This window comes from Chlorocebus sabaeus, chromosome 15 (assembly GCF_047675955.1).
Source record: "Chlorocebus sabaeus isolate Y175 chromosome 15, mChlSab1.0.hap1, whole genome shotgun sequence".
Lineage (NCBI taxonomy): Eukaryota > Metazoa > Chordata > Mammalia > Primates > Cercopithecidae > Chlorocebus > Chlorocebus sabaeus.
This window is the reverse complement of record NC_132918.1, coordinates 13,647,655-13,663,882: the sequence shown is the minus strand read 5'-3', so window position 1 is coordinate 13,663,882 and position 16,228 is coordinate 13,647,655. Positions and strand designations below refer to the sequence as shown.

The window sequence follows — 16,228 nt, the reverse complement described above, 5'->3', positions numbered from 1 at the left end:
TGCAAAAAAGAAAAATGATCCTCAACATAGTTCTCACACTTTTACAAAAGGCTCTTTGACATAAGTATGTAATGCAAAACTTTGAAACTTTTAGAAAGAAACAAAGAAAAAAAATCTTTGAGACTTAGAACTAGCAAGGAGTTTTTGGGCTAAGCAACAAAAACATGACTCATAAATGAAAATATTAATAAAGTATACACCATTAAAATTGGAAAATTTTACTCTGCATAGACCATGTTAATAGGATGAAAAAATGTTACTAAATGGAAAAAAATATTGGCAAACTGTATCTGACTAAGATTGGTATCTGGAATATACAAAGAACTCTCAGAAGTCAACAGAAAAAAAATTAAAATTGTATTATAAAATGGGCAAAAGAAATAAAGACATATTGTATATAGTATAAATGGCAAATAATGTTATAAAAATACTTATCATCATTAGCCATTAGGGAAATGCAAATTAAAACCACAGTTAGAGATCACTATTTATTCAACAGAAAGGCTAAAATAGAGAATATAGTTTTGTGATGCATAGTGAAATTTTAGTCAACAATGAATTGCATATACAATGGTGGTATCATATGATTACAATGGAGCTAAAAAATTTCTATTGCCTAGCGAAGTCATAGTCATGGACACATGCCGGTGAAATGCATTATTCATGTGTTTGTAGTGATATTGATGTAAAAAACCTACTGCACTGCCAATTGTATAAAAGTGTACAGTTATGTCCTAGGCCTTCACATTCACTTACTACCAACTTACTGACTCACCCAGAGCAACTTTCAGTCTTGCAAGCTGCTCGGTAAGTATTCACAGTAAGTGCTTTATACAGGTGTACTACTCCTTAAATCTTTTATACATTATTTTTACTATTCCTTTTCTATGCTTAGCTGTGTTTAGATACAAAAACACAACTATGTTACAATTGCCCACCATGTTGGTTAGTAGCCTAGGAACAATGAACAGTAGGCTATAGTATCTAATGTAGTATACAGTAGCTATCTAGGATTGTGTAAGTACCACCTCATAATGTTCACGCAATGACTAAATTGCCTAATTATGCATTTCTCAGAATGTATTCCCCTTGTTAGGTGAAGCATGACTGAATTGATAACCCTCAGTGCTGGCAAATATGTTAAACTAGATCACTTATGTAATGTTGTAGGAATGTAAAATGATACAGCTACTCTGGAAAACAATTTGGATTCAAAAAAAAGCTAAACATGTAGCTACATATAACCCAGAAATATCTCAGAGAGATAAATACGTATGTTCACACACAAGAAAACCTATACAAGGATATTTGTATGAGCTTTATTTCGAATTGCCACAAACTGAAAACAATTCAAATGTATCTTTCAATGGGTGAATGATAAAAATAATAAAAAAAATTATGTCATAACCATACCATGATATATCTCTCTGCAATAACCAGAAATAAACTATTGATATATGCAGCAACCTCACTGAATATCAGATAATTATATTGAATTAAAAAAGCTAAATTCAAAGAATTATATACTGTAAAATTCCATTTGTAAAACTTTCTTGTAATGATAAAATTACAGAAATGAAGTAAAGATTAGCGGTTGCCAGTTGTTAAAAGGGGAGTGAATGGAGAAGAGAAATAGTTGTGGCTATATAAGAATGACATGGGGGATCCCTGTGGTGATGGAACTGTTCTACATGTTGGTGCATCAATGTCAATATTCTGGCTGAGAGATTATTCCACAGTTTTGTAAGATGTTACCACTAGGAGAAACTGAGTACAGAGTATATGAAATGTCTATTATTTTTTGCAATTGCATGTGAATCTATGATAATCTCAAAATAAAAATTTTAACCAAAATGTATTGAAGAAAAGAGAATGAAGGAACAAATCAGAAAATAAGATAATCTATTTGTAGTTTATACGTCTAATAAAATTTCTACCAGGGATATAATAAACTCCTGCATATCAGTGAGAAAAAGACTGACAATTAAGAAAATAAAAACTGAGTAAGAAACTTGAACATGTCTTTCACAACAAGGATAGAACCATGATTAATAAACATACAAAAAAGTATTCAATCTCATTAATAGGCAAATACAAATCATATTCTATTCTTTATACCACTACATGCGACCAGAATGACTGAATTACCAAGCTTGACAATGCTGAATATTGGTGAGGATGTGGAGCAACAACTCGTAAACATTGTTAGTGGGAGTGGAAGTAACTATTTTGAAAAACTGTTAAAGATCATTAACTGTAATCATATATTTGTCCCCAAGTAATTTCACTTTTAAGTATTAATCCACAAGGATGAATGCATATGTGGTTACTTAGAAGACTATTTTTGTAATCATTCTAAACTGGAAAAAAAACAAATGTCTTTACATGTTAGAAAAGATCACATATTATGGTATATTCATATAATGAAACCCTGAATATGTCAGCAATGATAATGAACAAGCAGTAATCACATATAACAGCATGAATTAATGTTATACATAAAATATTGAGGGACAGAAGTCTCAACAGACATACCGTGTTCTGCTCATAAAAAGGCCAAAACCAGGCAAGACTAAATTGCAGCATAGAATTCAGGTTAATTGTTACCTTTGGTGTTTTAATAGAGATTTGGAGTTGCATTAAAGAAACTTCTGGATTATTAGAAATATTGTGTTTCACACCTCTGTGCTTACTTTTATTCAATCACTGTGCTATATATTAATCATTTGTGTACCTTTATATATGTATGCTACACTTCAGTGAAAATAAGAAAAATATAAGTCAATAGTTGGACACAAAGCATACCTTTATCAAGTAAAAAAATTAACCATTTATTCAAATACAATTGAATATAACTTTGAATCACTGGAATTTTAAATGCATTTTATCGTGTATCATTTGGATCATAACAGTAATTAAAAATGAGATTACAAAACCTTTTGAAAGCAATAAAAAGTGGCACATGTCATTATCATAATTTTGAGTTACAGAAAAATCTATACTCATAGGAAGAGATATATATGTGCTTATATTAGAAAGTAGTATGACTAAAAATTTAAAAATAATTACTCATTTAAAATTTTTAATAATACATCAAAGACAAAAGGAAGCACAAGCATATAACTGAACTTAATAAAGCAAGAATAACAAATTATACAAAGTTTGGGTGAATACAATATTTTTCTTTTGAAAAGATGAAGAAAATAGATATAACCCACATGAATTCAGGGTAAAAAGAGAGAAACAATATACATTAGGCATGCAAAAGACAGACGTTTTGAAAGGTAAAATGGAAATACTATTCTTAACTCTTTGGAAACATATTTGAAAGCCTAGAGAAAATGGAGCGTTTTCTACCTAAATTTAAATTATTAAAATAAACCCAGGATCATGAAGAAAATGTGAAAAGACCTTTAAGAATGGGAAGATAATTAAAGATCAACTTAAAAAAAGCACTATCACCTGACTTTTTCACAACTGATTTCTTTCTCATGTTTAATGGATTTTTAGAACTTCAAATACTATTTAAGGTATATTTAACAATAGAAAAGATAGAAATCTCCTCATTAATTTTACGAGGCTAAAAAAAGACAGCATCAAAAAATTATAATCTCATTTACATATATTGAAATGTAAATTTTAAACACAATTTATTGCAAACTGAAACTCATAAAACTTTAACATAATACATTTAAGAGGAAAATACATACAAGTAATTAATAAAAAGAAAACTACAAACATGTTATTGAAGGACATAAAACAATATTGAAAATGCAAGGTAAATAATTTTCTTGGGCAGAAAAAATACAACAGAAGTGTAAACTTTTCCAACATTAATATATAAATTTGATATAATTTTATTTAGGATATCTAAACTATTTTTTCACATTTTGGAGTTAAATTAAATGGTATTAAATCTTAACTGTAAGAATAGATAGAACAGTAGGAGCAAGTGGTATGTAGTAGTGATATGAGAATTTTTTAAGTGAAAGTAAATTTATTAAGAAAGTAAAGGCATAAAAGAATGCCTACTATATATGCAGAGCAGCCCCGAGGCCTCCTGGTTGCCCATTTTTATGATTTTTTTAAAAATTTTTTATTTCCATAGGTTTTTGACGAACAGGTGGTATTTAATTACATGAGTAAGTTCTTTAATGGTGATTTGTGAAATTTTGGTGCACCGATCTTCTGGGCAGCATATCCTGAACTCGATTTGTAGTCTTTTATCTCTCACCACCCCCCACACTTTGCCCCATGTCCCCAAAGTTCATTGTATCATTCCTATGCCTTTGCATCCTCATAGCTTAGCTCTCACTTAAGAGGGAGAACATACAGTGTTTGGTTTTACATACCTGAGTTATTTCGCTTAGAATAATAGTCTCCAGTTCCATCTAGGTTACTGTGAATACCATTAATTCCTTCCTTTGTATATATGCCACAATTTCTTTATCCCTGTGCTGATTGATGGGCATTTGGACTGGTTCCATATTTTTGGAATTGCAAATTGTGCTGCTATAAACATACATGTGCAAATATCTTTTTCCTATAATGACTTCTTTTCCTCTGGGTAGATGCCCAGTAGTGGGATTGCTGGATCAAATGGTAGACTGCATTTTAAAGCCACTGTAATCAAAGCAGTGTGGTATTGACAAAGGGCTTGGACAGATATAAGAAAGAAAATCCAGAAATATATTACACTATATATGAAATTTTATTGATAATAAAAAACATTGAATTTAACAGGTTGTCTCAATAGATTATTCCACAAAAAGTAATATTAGATTATGTGTCATGTTTTATATGTAAAAATGTATTCCTAGATGAAATAAAGATGTTTTACTTAAATTAGTAAACATCTTTTGATGACTACTTATAAAATCTAAGGATGGGACAAATATTAGGTAAAAATGTATGTACAAACACACAGTTTTGTTATATATTTCAATTCTTTAGAGAATTGTTCTTAACAGAAATAAAATTAAATGTGTATGTCCTAAGAATTTATAAAATGACTTTTTAATCAGTGGGAGTACAATTTTTTTTTTTTTTTTTTTTTTTTTGAGAGGGAGTCTTGCTCTGCCTCTGGAGTGCAGTGGCCAGATCTCAGCTCACTGCAAGCTCCGCCTCCCGGGTTTACACCATTCTTCTGCCTCAGCCACCTGAGTAGCTGGGACTACAGGCGCCTGCCACCTCGCTGGGCTAGCTTTTTGTATTTTTTAGTAGAGACGGGGTTTCACCGTGTTAGCCAGGATGGTCTCGATCTCCTGACCTCATGATCCGCCTGTCTCAGCCTCCCAAAGTGCTGGGATTACAGGCTTGAGCCACCGTGTCCGGCCAAGGAGTACATCTTTAGAAACAGGATCTTGGACTTTTCAGCAACTTCCTTGCAGCAGATCTCAGGCAACTTTAATAATAATGAACTTTTCTTTGAAAGATCATTATTACATTTTGTTTCTTCTTGTCTTAGTCTATATTTTCTTGGCTCTGTTACTGGAATACCCTCTGGGCTCTAGTTCTCTCATTTGCCCTTGCTCAGACTTCATAACATGGCTAGTCTCTGGCTCTGCTTTCATATTAGACCAGTCTTTGAAGATCTGCTCTTTTGCTCCTTTGGTGTAATATAGCTTTCATTTGCAGCAATACTTAAAAGACATCAAAATGAATGCTAGTTCTAAGCAACACTACTAAGAACTTTGAGCAACTCAAATACAAGGAGCATCTCACCCATCCTAATGAAAAACTCTTCGCTGATAAAAAACAATGATACTTGTTTTAAATAAAGAGGTGCTGACTTGTGGGACCATTCCTTCCTATGCAAGGAGCATTCTCATAACACAACAAATTTCTTCTTTCTATCGCATAAAAACCCAGTCCCCTGAAAGAGTGGCTTAGTGAATTTCTTCACTACTGTGTTTTCATGCCTGGCAAATATATAATTCTGTGGTCACTGACTTGATTACTATAGTCTTTTTTGTTTTTTACTACCTTTAAACACAATTTATAGCAAACTTGAGATGCATGATACTCATGTCAATTCTGATGGTTTGTGAGGACCCGAATATGCTATGGAGTAGAGTTTCAGGTAGACGTGCAACCTATCATTTTGAGAATATTTCTATCTTTGCAAAACATCTCAGCAAAACTATATGCTATGTTTCTGAATAATTTTAAAACATAGACTCATTCAATAAGTTCTCACTTAAATTCAATGCCAGAACAAACACTACTGCTTGCTTATACACATCAGAAATATATTAACCTGCTGAATTTATTGTTCATCTCTACTCAAAATCCCATTTTGCATGCACGGTAGTATTTGTTCCTCTATGTCTTTTTTTTTTTTTTTTTTTTTTTAAGGTGTGCACTTTTATTCAACTGGTCTCAAGTCAGTGTCCAAGTAAGCCCTGGCTACCTCTACCCACTCCCAGGGAGACCAAAAGCCTTCATATATCTCACATAGGGGGACAAAAAGGGGAAGGGGGGCACGAAGGCTGATCATTCAAAATAAAACAAAATAAAAAAGGGTTAACGTGAAGATTAAAACAATTTTGCATTACATTATTTACATGAAAGCAATGCTATCACCTTCCCTGTGTGGACTCAGGAGAGGACCAGGGCATTTTCCTTAGAGAAAAGTGGGGTGGCTTTTAGGAGGGCAAGGGACTTCCCATAACAATGCATCTCACACTATTTGGAATGACTATTAAAAAAAGAACAATGTGCAATCAAAATCCTAGACCACATTGTAGAACTTTGGAGGGTGCTCGCTCCAACCGTCACCTTCGTTCCTGAGTTAAGCCAAAACAAACAAACAAAACAAAACCAAAAAACAAATAAAGCCATGCCAATCTCATTTTGTTTTCTGTGCAAGTTAGGTTTTGTCAAGAAAGGGTGTAATGAAACTCAGTTACAGTCTGCCTAGAAGCATTTGAGGTGGGAAATGGAGGGGCCAGACTCATCACACTCCTGCTTGCTGATCCATATCTGCTGGAAGGGGGAGAGGAGGCCAGGATGGGGCTGCCTATCCACAGGGAGTACTTGCGGTAGGAGGAGCAATGATCCTGATCTTCATGGTGCTGGGCGCCAGCGTGGTGATCTCCTACGTCTTGTCCATGATGCTAGGGTACATAGGTGGTGCTGCCAGACAGCACTGTGTTGGCATAAAGGTCTTCATGAACATCCACGTCACACTTCATAATGGAGTTGAAGGTAGTTTCGTGGATGCCACAGGATTTCATGCCCAGGAAGGAAGGCTGGAAGAGCACCTTGGGGCAGCAGAACTGTTGGTTGCGGATGGTGATGACCTGGCTGTAGGGCACCTCATAGCTCTTCTCCAGGGAGGAGCTGGAAGCCACCATGGCCATCTCCTGATCCAAGTCCAGGGCGACCTAGCACAGCTTCTCCTTGATGTCACTGGTGATTGCCTGCTTGGCCATGGTGGCGAAGCTGTAGGCGCTGGGTGAGGATGTTCATGAGGTAGTCAGTCAGGTCATGGCCAGCCAGGTCCAGATGCAGGATGGCGTGGAGGAGGGCATACCCCTCGTAGATGGGCACAGCGTGGGTGACCCTTCGCCAGAGTCCATCATCATGCCAGTGGTAGGGCCAGAGGCCTACAGGGACAGCACGGCCTGGATGGCCACGTACATGGATGGGGTGCTGAAGGTCTCAAACGTGATCTAGGTCATCTTCTCGTGGTTGGCCTTGGGGTTCAGGGAGGGGCTCGGTCAGCAGCACGGGTTGCTCCTCTGGAGCCACAGGCAGCTTGTTGTAGGTGTGGTGCCCGATCTTCCATGTTGTCCCAGTTCAGGGTCAGGATGCCCCTCTTGCTCTGGGCCTCCTCGCCCACTATGAGTCCTTCTGACCCATGCCCACCATCACGCCCTGGTGCCTGAGACGCCCCACGATGGATGGGAACACGGCCCCAGGGGCATCTTCACTTGTGAAGCTGGCTTTGCACATGCCGGAGCCCTTATTGATTACAAGCTCAGCGATATCATCTTGGTGAGCTAGCGGCGGGTGTGGATCGGCGATGGAGCAGTGAGGGCGAGGCTCTGTGCTGGCGGGGTGGACGCAGTCTCCGCGGTCCTCTTCTATGTCCTCTGTGTCTTTTAAGTATTTGTGTATTGTCTTATCTTAAATGTTTCTGTTGATAATACCTTTAAGTCTTGGGGTTACCTTATAACTTCATGTATAGTAGGTGAATCTTAAAATTTATGTAAGGACTTAAATATGTCCCTGTTTTTGTTTATCACTAGAAGACTGTTTGTGTCATTTTGACTGACATTACAAGCCAAATCAGCTGGTGTGACTGCAAATAGACAGGATATTAACATGGGCTACGAATGAAAACATACGAGTCTGACTAATAATGTTGATGCTTCTTCTAGGTAAAAAAGTCCCTTATTCTTATGTCTCCTGTGGTTAACTTTCTCTCTTTTTTCTAGCCTACAAAGGTGCTAGAGTGGCAAGACTTTACATTCAAATGACCATATAAAGTTGTGTGTGTGTGTGTGTGTGTACTTAAATTAAAAACATTTTCTTTTAAATCTTCAGTAAATGCAAAGTAGCGTTAAATGTTTGAAACCAACAATGTAAACTCACATGTGTATATATACATACACACACACACACACATACACACACATACATACATACATACATATATATTGTGATATTTATACCAATTGATTTAGAAACAAAAAGTTTCCTTTGGGAGGCCAGGGAGGGTGGATAAACTGAGCTCAGGGGTTTGAGACCAGCCTGACCAACATGGTGAAACCCCGTCTCTACTAAAAATACAAAAAATTAGTTAGGCGTGATGGCACACACCTGTAATCCCAGCTACATGGGAGGCTGAGGCAGGAGAATCGCTTGAACGTGGGAAGCATAGGTTACAGTGAGCCGAGATAGTGCCATTGCACTCCAGCCTGGGTGACGAGAGTGAAACTCCATCTCAAAAGGAAAGAAGGAAGGAAGGAAGGAAGGAAGGAAGGAAGGAAGGAAGGAAGGGAGGGAGGGAGGGAGGGAGGGAGGGAGGGAGGGAGGAAGGAAGGAAGGAAGGAAGGAAGGAAGGAAGGAAGGAAGGAAGGAAGGAAGGAAGGAAGGGAAAAGTTTCTATTGATGTGGAAGAAATGCAATTTAATGTGAGTATGTTTTCTTCTTAATACTAGTTCATAAACTCTTAAATCGTTACCTAATAGTGTTCTGTTCTATCATTACTTTTCTGAGAAATGAGGTGATTTTAGACAATTTTCAAGGTTTTTTCCTTTTTGTCTTATTGCCAACAGTTTTTTATTTCTAGTTATTATTTTTCAATATTCGATTTCATTTCCTACATTATTTAAATATTACATGTGGGTTGAAATTTCTGTAACCAATGGTTAACTGGTATGTAATAAAAAACAAAATGACTTGGGCACTCAAGGACTATGCTTTCAAATATTTGAGTAATATCTATGGTTTAGTATATTAATTCTAATGTTTGATCACCAAGTAATGCATGACTAAATACTTTATTGATGCAATAACTTCAGATCCATTTTCTACTTGACAAAATACAAAATAAAACAAAACACAAAATAAAACCTTTTCAAAGTTAGATTTTATACAGTAATAGACTTAAAACTTGCCTTTCTTTTTCTCTGGCAGTTATTGACCTTTCTTACAAGAGATTATTAGCTAAAGATCACGGCCTTTTTATTTTGTTACCTTAAAGCTGAAAAATTTATTATCTCATCCTTAAGGCTATGGCAGATCATTTTCTTCATGGGCTGTGTAGTACATAAATAATGCAAGATTTAAAGTCTCAGAATTCCTTTATCAGCAGATGGCAAAGTACTTAAAAAATCATTTTCTGGTTTGAGGTAATAGTCTACTTTTATTCTGAATCTACTCAAGGCTTTGTGAACTGCTTCTATATGGGAGATAAGCAAGTGACACTGGACACATCGAACAGCAGACCTGCCTCAGACTGAATCTACCCTCCATAAAATTCACCAGTAAAGAGAATTGATGTAAACACAACTTTAGCGTTTAAGATTATAATTTGGATGCAGCCACTTCTTTTATTTCCATTACTGGGTTTCTGCCATGGCTGTTAGTACAGGAATGAAATAATTTGGATGATGGAAATGGAACTATGTAGTAAGATTGGGGAGAAAACTGCATAACTCTGATGCTCAGTAGAAATATTTTGGAAATTGGAAACAGAATGGCCATATTTACTTTGCTTAGTCAAGTTTAAATAAGATAGGAGACAGGACGGGCCTGACTGACAGAAATATAACACATTTCTCAAATACTACAAGTTCTATTAACACCCAGGATAGGAGAAATAAAAGTTGATATTACACTTTTCGAAAATGTATATACTGGAATTTTGCCAAGTAATTACATAGCAAATTTTGACCAGCTTTAAGATGGTTATCAACGGAGGGTTCAAAAGTTCAGTTTTTCTGACTCTAGAAATTCAGAGGCCTAATTAAACTTAGCTATATTCTAAAAATCACTTTTATTTTTAAAGCAGTATTAAGAATTGGCCTATGCATTTTATTCCCAAGATGTTAAACTGCTATAACCCAGAAAGAAACAAAAATCTTCAATGAACCTGTATCATTTTCTGTGTTAAATATTTGATGGTCAACATAATTCAATTAGCTGGTTTTGAATAATAACAGTGAAAAGAACAAAATTTCAGTGTAAAGTGTATAAATTAAATATTTTACATGTATAGTATAATAATTATAAGTATTCAAATGCAAATAAACACCTTAATAAAAAAATTGAAAATCTTTTTGCCTCACTCACTTTATTTCATGCCTCAATAGGGATCTAACTAATAAAGCAATAAAGATAATTAATGAAGTATTTTTCAAAAATCTTCAACAAATGCTTAAAAAAAATGAGTCTTAGGTAAACTGTGATTGAAACAAAAAAAATTCAGCCAACCCAAAACTGTATATGTAATATTTTTACCTTTTGATTCTTTTTTAAAGTTTTTTAGAGCAAAGGAAAAATGGAATTATCAAACTTTCAACTGAAGTTATGTATAGTTTAGGTCTTTTATCTGGTTTAACTAATCTAACATTCTCATTTTAAAGTAACAGAAAGTAAAATCTGTATAATCTACCTCTCCAGATCTATTAATCTCTGCAATAAAAATTTTAAATAGCTCTACATTTGCTATCACAATTGTGTCAGAAAATGGATGTGTTATTTTAAATAGTTTAATATGAGAAAATTAAGTTGATATTGTGGGAAAACATGCTACAAAGCCAATTAGTAATTAATTTATTTCAAAATATTTTTATTATAACAAATTATAGCAAATATTTATCTAAAACTTAGTTTAGGAAGATGAAGCCTGAAAGATAAATAAGACATGTATTGAGTTAAAGAAACAGTCCAATAAAGACAGACAAATAAATATTTATTAAAGTTATGATTAAATAAGAGATAAATAAAGCTACAATTATGTGGTAAAAGGATTTTCCAAGCAAGGTATAATTTGATGGAGATAGATGGGATATATATGAATGTTTAAATAGTTATGCAAATATTAATTTGTAGGGTATTTTTAATGTGGGTGTATGAGTAATGTGCTATAATAAAATACATTAAGGGACAAAAATGATGGACCTAAATGTGGGTATTATTTGTCAGATAGAAAAAAATATGAATGTGAGTTTTTTTAAACATAGTAATATTATCCTACTAGTATGATAATATTTCTACTGGGCCCATAAAACTTATTTTGTCAACCTTTGTTTTATACTATACATTACTGACAAAACAGGGCATAATTCCTCTGCTCTAAAGGAAATACATCCTGAAGCAGTTAAAAAAATAAAGAAAAAGGGAAAAAAAAAACATGCTATTTCATGTAAATGCGCTCTTAAGCATTTTGAATAAGTAGGTCATTGACGTGGTGCAAAAGCTTTTCCAGTCTCTCATGTAAATATGCATTTGACAGTTTAGTAAATTTCAGGTCAAGCGTCCAATAGACCAAAAAGTCTTGGGGCTATTGGAGTGTATCCTGTAAATGCATGTTAAGGGAATTTAAAAGTTGCAGATTATTGACTTGATTATTGATGCAAAGTAATCAATACAGTGTAACAGGTAATTAAATATCCTATCATAAAAAGTACATTTATAGAGTGCAGTCATAATTTATTAACAGACTGTAACGTAATATCACTTTTAAAGTTATTTGGTTAATGCTGACATTCTTTTTTGGTACCTCTTCTTTTCCATTTTTCTTCCATGTATAAATACACTTCACTTTAATAATGCCACAGACCTTTGCAAATTTTCATATAAACTTTCAGTAAACTACTTAAATGGACACCATCAAAATTTTTTACTGCATTGTGATTTTATCAATTATACAGGTAGTGATTATGTTTTGATTTTAATTTTCATTTTTATTTTAGAATTGTGTCTACTTGTTGTAAGGGTGGATTGTGTGATGCTAAGGTTTGGGCTTCTATCAATCCCATCATCTAGATAGTAAAAATAATACCCAATAGAACGTTTTTCAGACTTTCCCAACTGCCTTTGAAGTCTCCAGTGTCTCCTATTCCCATCTTTAGGTACATGTGCACCCAAGAATTAGCTCCTACTTCTAATTAATTAGCCCCTACTTCTTTATTTTATAAAATAGTTTCAGTATTAGTAGTACCAATTTTCTTTGTACATCTGGTAGAATTCTGCTGTGAATCTACTTGGTCCAAAGCTTTTTAGAATCTGTAGAGTTTTCTTTTTTATTGAATCAATTTTAGAACTCATTATTTGCCTGCTCAGGGTTTCAACTTTTTCTGATTCAACTTTAGGAGGTTGTGTTTTTTCAGGAGTTCATCCATTTCTCCTAGATTTTCTAGTTTGTGAACATAGAAGGGTTCATAGTCGTCTCTGAGGATATTTTGTATTTCTTAGGATGAATTTTAGTGTTACCTTTGTCATTTCTGATTATATTTATATGGCTCTTCTCTCATTTTTTTCTTTATTAATCTAGCTAATGGTTTAATGATCTTGCTTACCCTTTCAAATAAATAACCAAGTTTTTGTTTCCTTGATCCTTTGTATAGTTTTTGGGGCCGCAATTTCATTTAATACTGCTGTGCTTTCTTTTCTTCTGCCAGCTTTGGGATTAGTTTGTTCTTGTTTTTCTAGTTTCTTTGATTGTGATGTTAATTTGAGATCTTTTAACTTTTTCAAATAGCCATTTAGCATTATAATAATTCCTCTTAACATTGCTTTTGCCACATCCCAGAGATTTTGATATTGTGTCTCTGCTTTCATTTGTTTCAAAGAATATTTTGATTTCTGTCTTAATTTCACTGTTTACCCATAAGTCATTCAGAATCTATTTGTTTAGTTTCTATGTGATTGTGTAGTTTTTGCGAGTTCTTCTTTGTATTGATTTCTATTTTTATTTCATTGTGGTTCAAGCATATACTTTGTATGATTTCCATTTTTTTGAATTGAGACTTGCTTTATCACCAAGCATGTGGTTGATCTTACATTATGCTCATGTTCAGAAGAGAAAAATGCATATGCTATGGTTATTGAATGGAGTGTTACATAGATATTTATTGAGTCAAATTGGTCAAGTGTCAAATTTAAGTCAAGAATTTATTTGTTAGTTTTCTGGTTCATCTGTCCTAATACTTTCAGTGGGTGTTGAAACTCCCTACTCTTATTGTGTGGCTGCCTAAGTCTTTTTGAAGGTCTAGAAGTAATTGTTTTATGAATCTGGGTGCTCCAAAGTTGGATGCATATATATTTAGTATAGTTAAATTTTCTTGTTAAATTGAACCTTTTATCATTATGTAATGGCCTTCTTTGTCCATTTTTACTGTTGCTGATAAAATGTCTGTTTTATCTAATATATGCATAGAAATCTCTACTTTTTTTATTTTCCATTTGTGTGATAGATCTCTTCCTATCCCTTTACTTTGAACCTATGGGCGTCATTACATGACAGATGAAACTCTTGAAGACAGCAAAAAGGTGTCTTGTTTTTCTCTCCAACTTGTCACTTTGTGTTTTTTATGTGGGGCATTTAGACCATTTACAGCTAAGGTTATATTGATATGTGAGATTTTGTTCCTGTCATGGTGTTGTTTGCTTGCTTTGTGGTGATGAATGTGTTGTTGCTTCATAGGGTCTGTGGGCTGTGTATTAATGTATGTTTTTGTGGCAGCAGTTTACCTCTTTCATTTTCAAGTTTAGAGCACTATTAAGTAATTCTTGTAATGCTGGTCTAGTGGTAGCAAATTTGCTTAGCAATTGCTTGTCTGGGAAAGGTTTTATTTCTTCTTTGCTTATGAGGTTTAGTTTTATGGGATATGAAATTCTAGTTGGAATTTATTTTCTTTAAGAATGCTAAAAATAGGCTCCCAGTCTTCTCTGGCTTGTAAGGTTTCTGCTGAGAATTCCACTATTAGCCTGATAGGCTTCCCTTTATAGGTGATCTAACCCTTTTCTCTACGTGTCTTTAAGAGTTTTTTTTTTCAGGTTGACCTTGAAAAGTCTGATGACTATGTGCCTTGAAGATTGTTATATTTTATTAGCATCTCACATGTGTTCTCTGAATGTATTGCTTTTGCAATTTAACCTCTCCAACAAGATTGGAAAAATTTTCCTGGATTATATTCTTAAATATGTTTTCCAAGTGGCTTACTATAATGGTTAATATTAGGTGTCAACTTGACTGTATTGAAGAATGCCTAGATGGCTGGTGAAGCATTGTTTTTGGGTGTGTCTGTGAAGGTGTTGCCAGAAGAGATTAACATTGGAGACACTTGGCTGGGAGAGGAAGACACACCCTCAATGTGGGTCAGCCCTATCCAATCAGCTCTCATTGTGGCTAGAATAAAGCAGCTGGAAGAAAGGGGCTAAGAAGCTTGTGGAATCTGCCCACTCTCTTTCTTCCTAAGCTGGAAACTTGCTTTCTCTTCTCCAGCCCATGGACATCAGACTCTGGGTTCTTCAGCCTTTGTACTTAGGGACTTGCACCAGTGGCCTCCCAGAGGCTTTTGTGCCTTTAGCCTTAGACTGTGGCTTGCAGGATTGGCTTCCCTGGTTTTGAGACTTTCTGATTTGGACAGAACTATGCTACTGGTTTCTCTCTTTTCTCAGCTTGTAGGTGGCCTATTGTGAGACTTCACCTTGTAATCATGTGAGCCAATTCCCCCTAATTTTATATTTACGTTTATATTTACAAATATCCTATTGGTTCTGTCCCTCTGGGGAACCTTGACTAATACACTTACTCTCTCTTCTTGTTTAGGAACATAAATGAGTGGTAGGTTTAGTTGCTTTACATAATCCTATATTTCTTGGAGGATTTGTCCATTTTTTGAAATTCTTTTTGCCTGATGAGTTTGATTCAAAGTACTGGTCTTCAAGCTCTGAGATTATTTCCTCTGGTTGGTCTGGTCTGTTTTAAAGGCTTCAAATTGTATTTTGAAATTCTCATAGTGAATTTCTCAATTTCAGAAGTTCTGTTTGATCCCTTCTTAATATAGCTATATCATATTCAAATCTTATATCATTTTTCTGGCTTCCTTTGATTGAATTGAATTGAAACTTTCTCTTGGACCTCATTGAGCTTCCTTGCCCTCCAGATTCTTAATTCTGTGTCTTAATTCGTTTCAATATGTTTAGATTATATTGCTTGGGAACAAGAGTGTAACAAAACATTCTGACTTTTTAAATTGCTAGAATTTTTGTGCTGATTCCTTCTCAAGAGAGCTGGAATTTCCTTTCATTTTTGAATTTGATGTCACTTGGATGGGGCTTTTTGTTTTGTGTTTGTTTTCCTCTTGTGAGTTAGACAGTGGCGAATGTTGTGTACAGTTGAATGGCTTTGTTTCTGAGTGCTTTCAGAAGGCCAAGGCTTTGTACAGAGTCTTAGGTTGTATATAGGTTCCTGTGATGGGTTTCAGTGGCATTGCCTGTTGGAGGAATGTATTTTTGTTTGGTAGTGTAATTCAGCCTGCAGTCCAATTAATAACGCTTATGAGTATAGATGGGCAGATAAGCTCTTGCTTAGCCACGTGCTGCTTTTGTACTTAAATGTGTACATAGCAGTGTGCTGGAGAGATGGCAGCTGGTGAGACATGACTCCCTCTCCGAGTCTGCTCCTGAGCCGTGATGCCTTCCCCTTCAACTATTGGTGCCATGACTATTTCCTGTGCCCCAATGGGAGCTTTGGCAGGCCCTG

At 34.9% G+C, this 16,228-nt stretch overlaps 1 pseudogene; it reads right to left on the bottom strand.

Moving 5' to 3' along the window:
* Window positions 1–7,410: 7,410 nt before the first annotated feature.
* Window positions 7,411–12,584, bottom strand: LOC103221227 (actin, cytoplasmic 1-like; annotated as a pseudogene).
* Window positions 12,585–16,228: the final 3,644 nt, after the last annotated feature.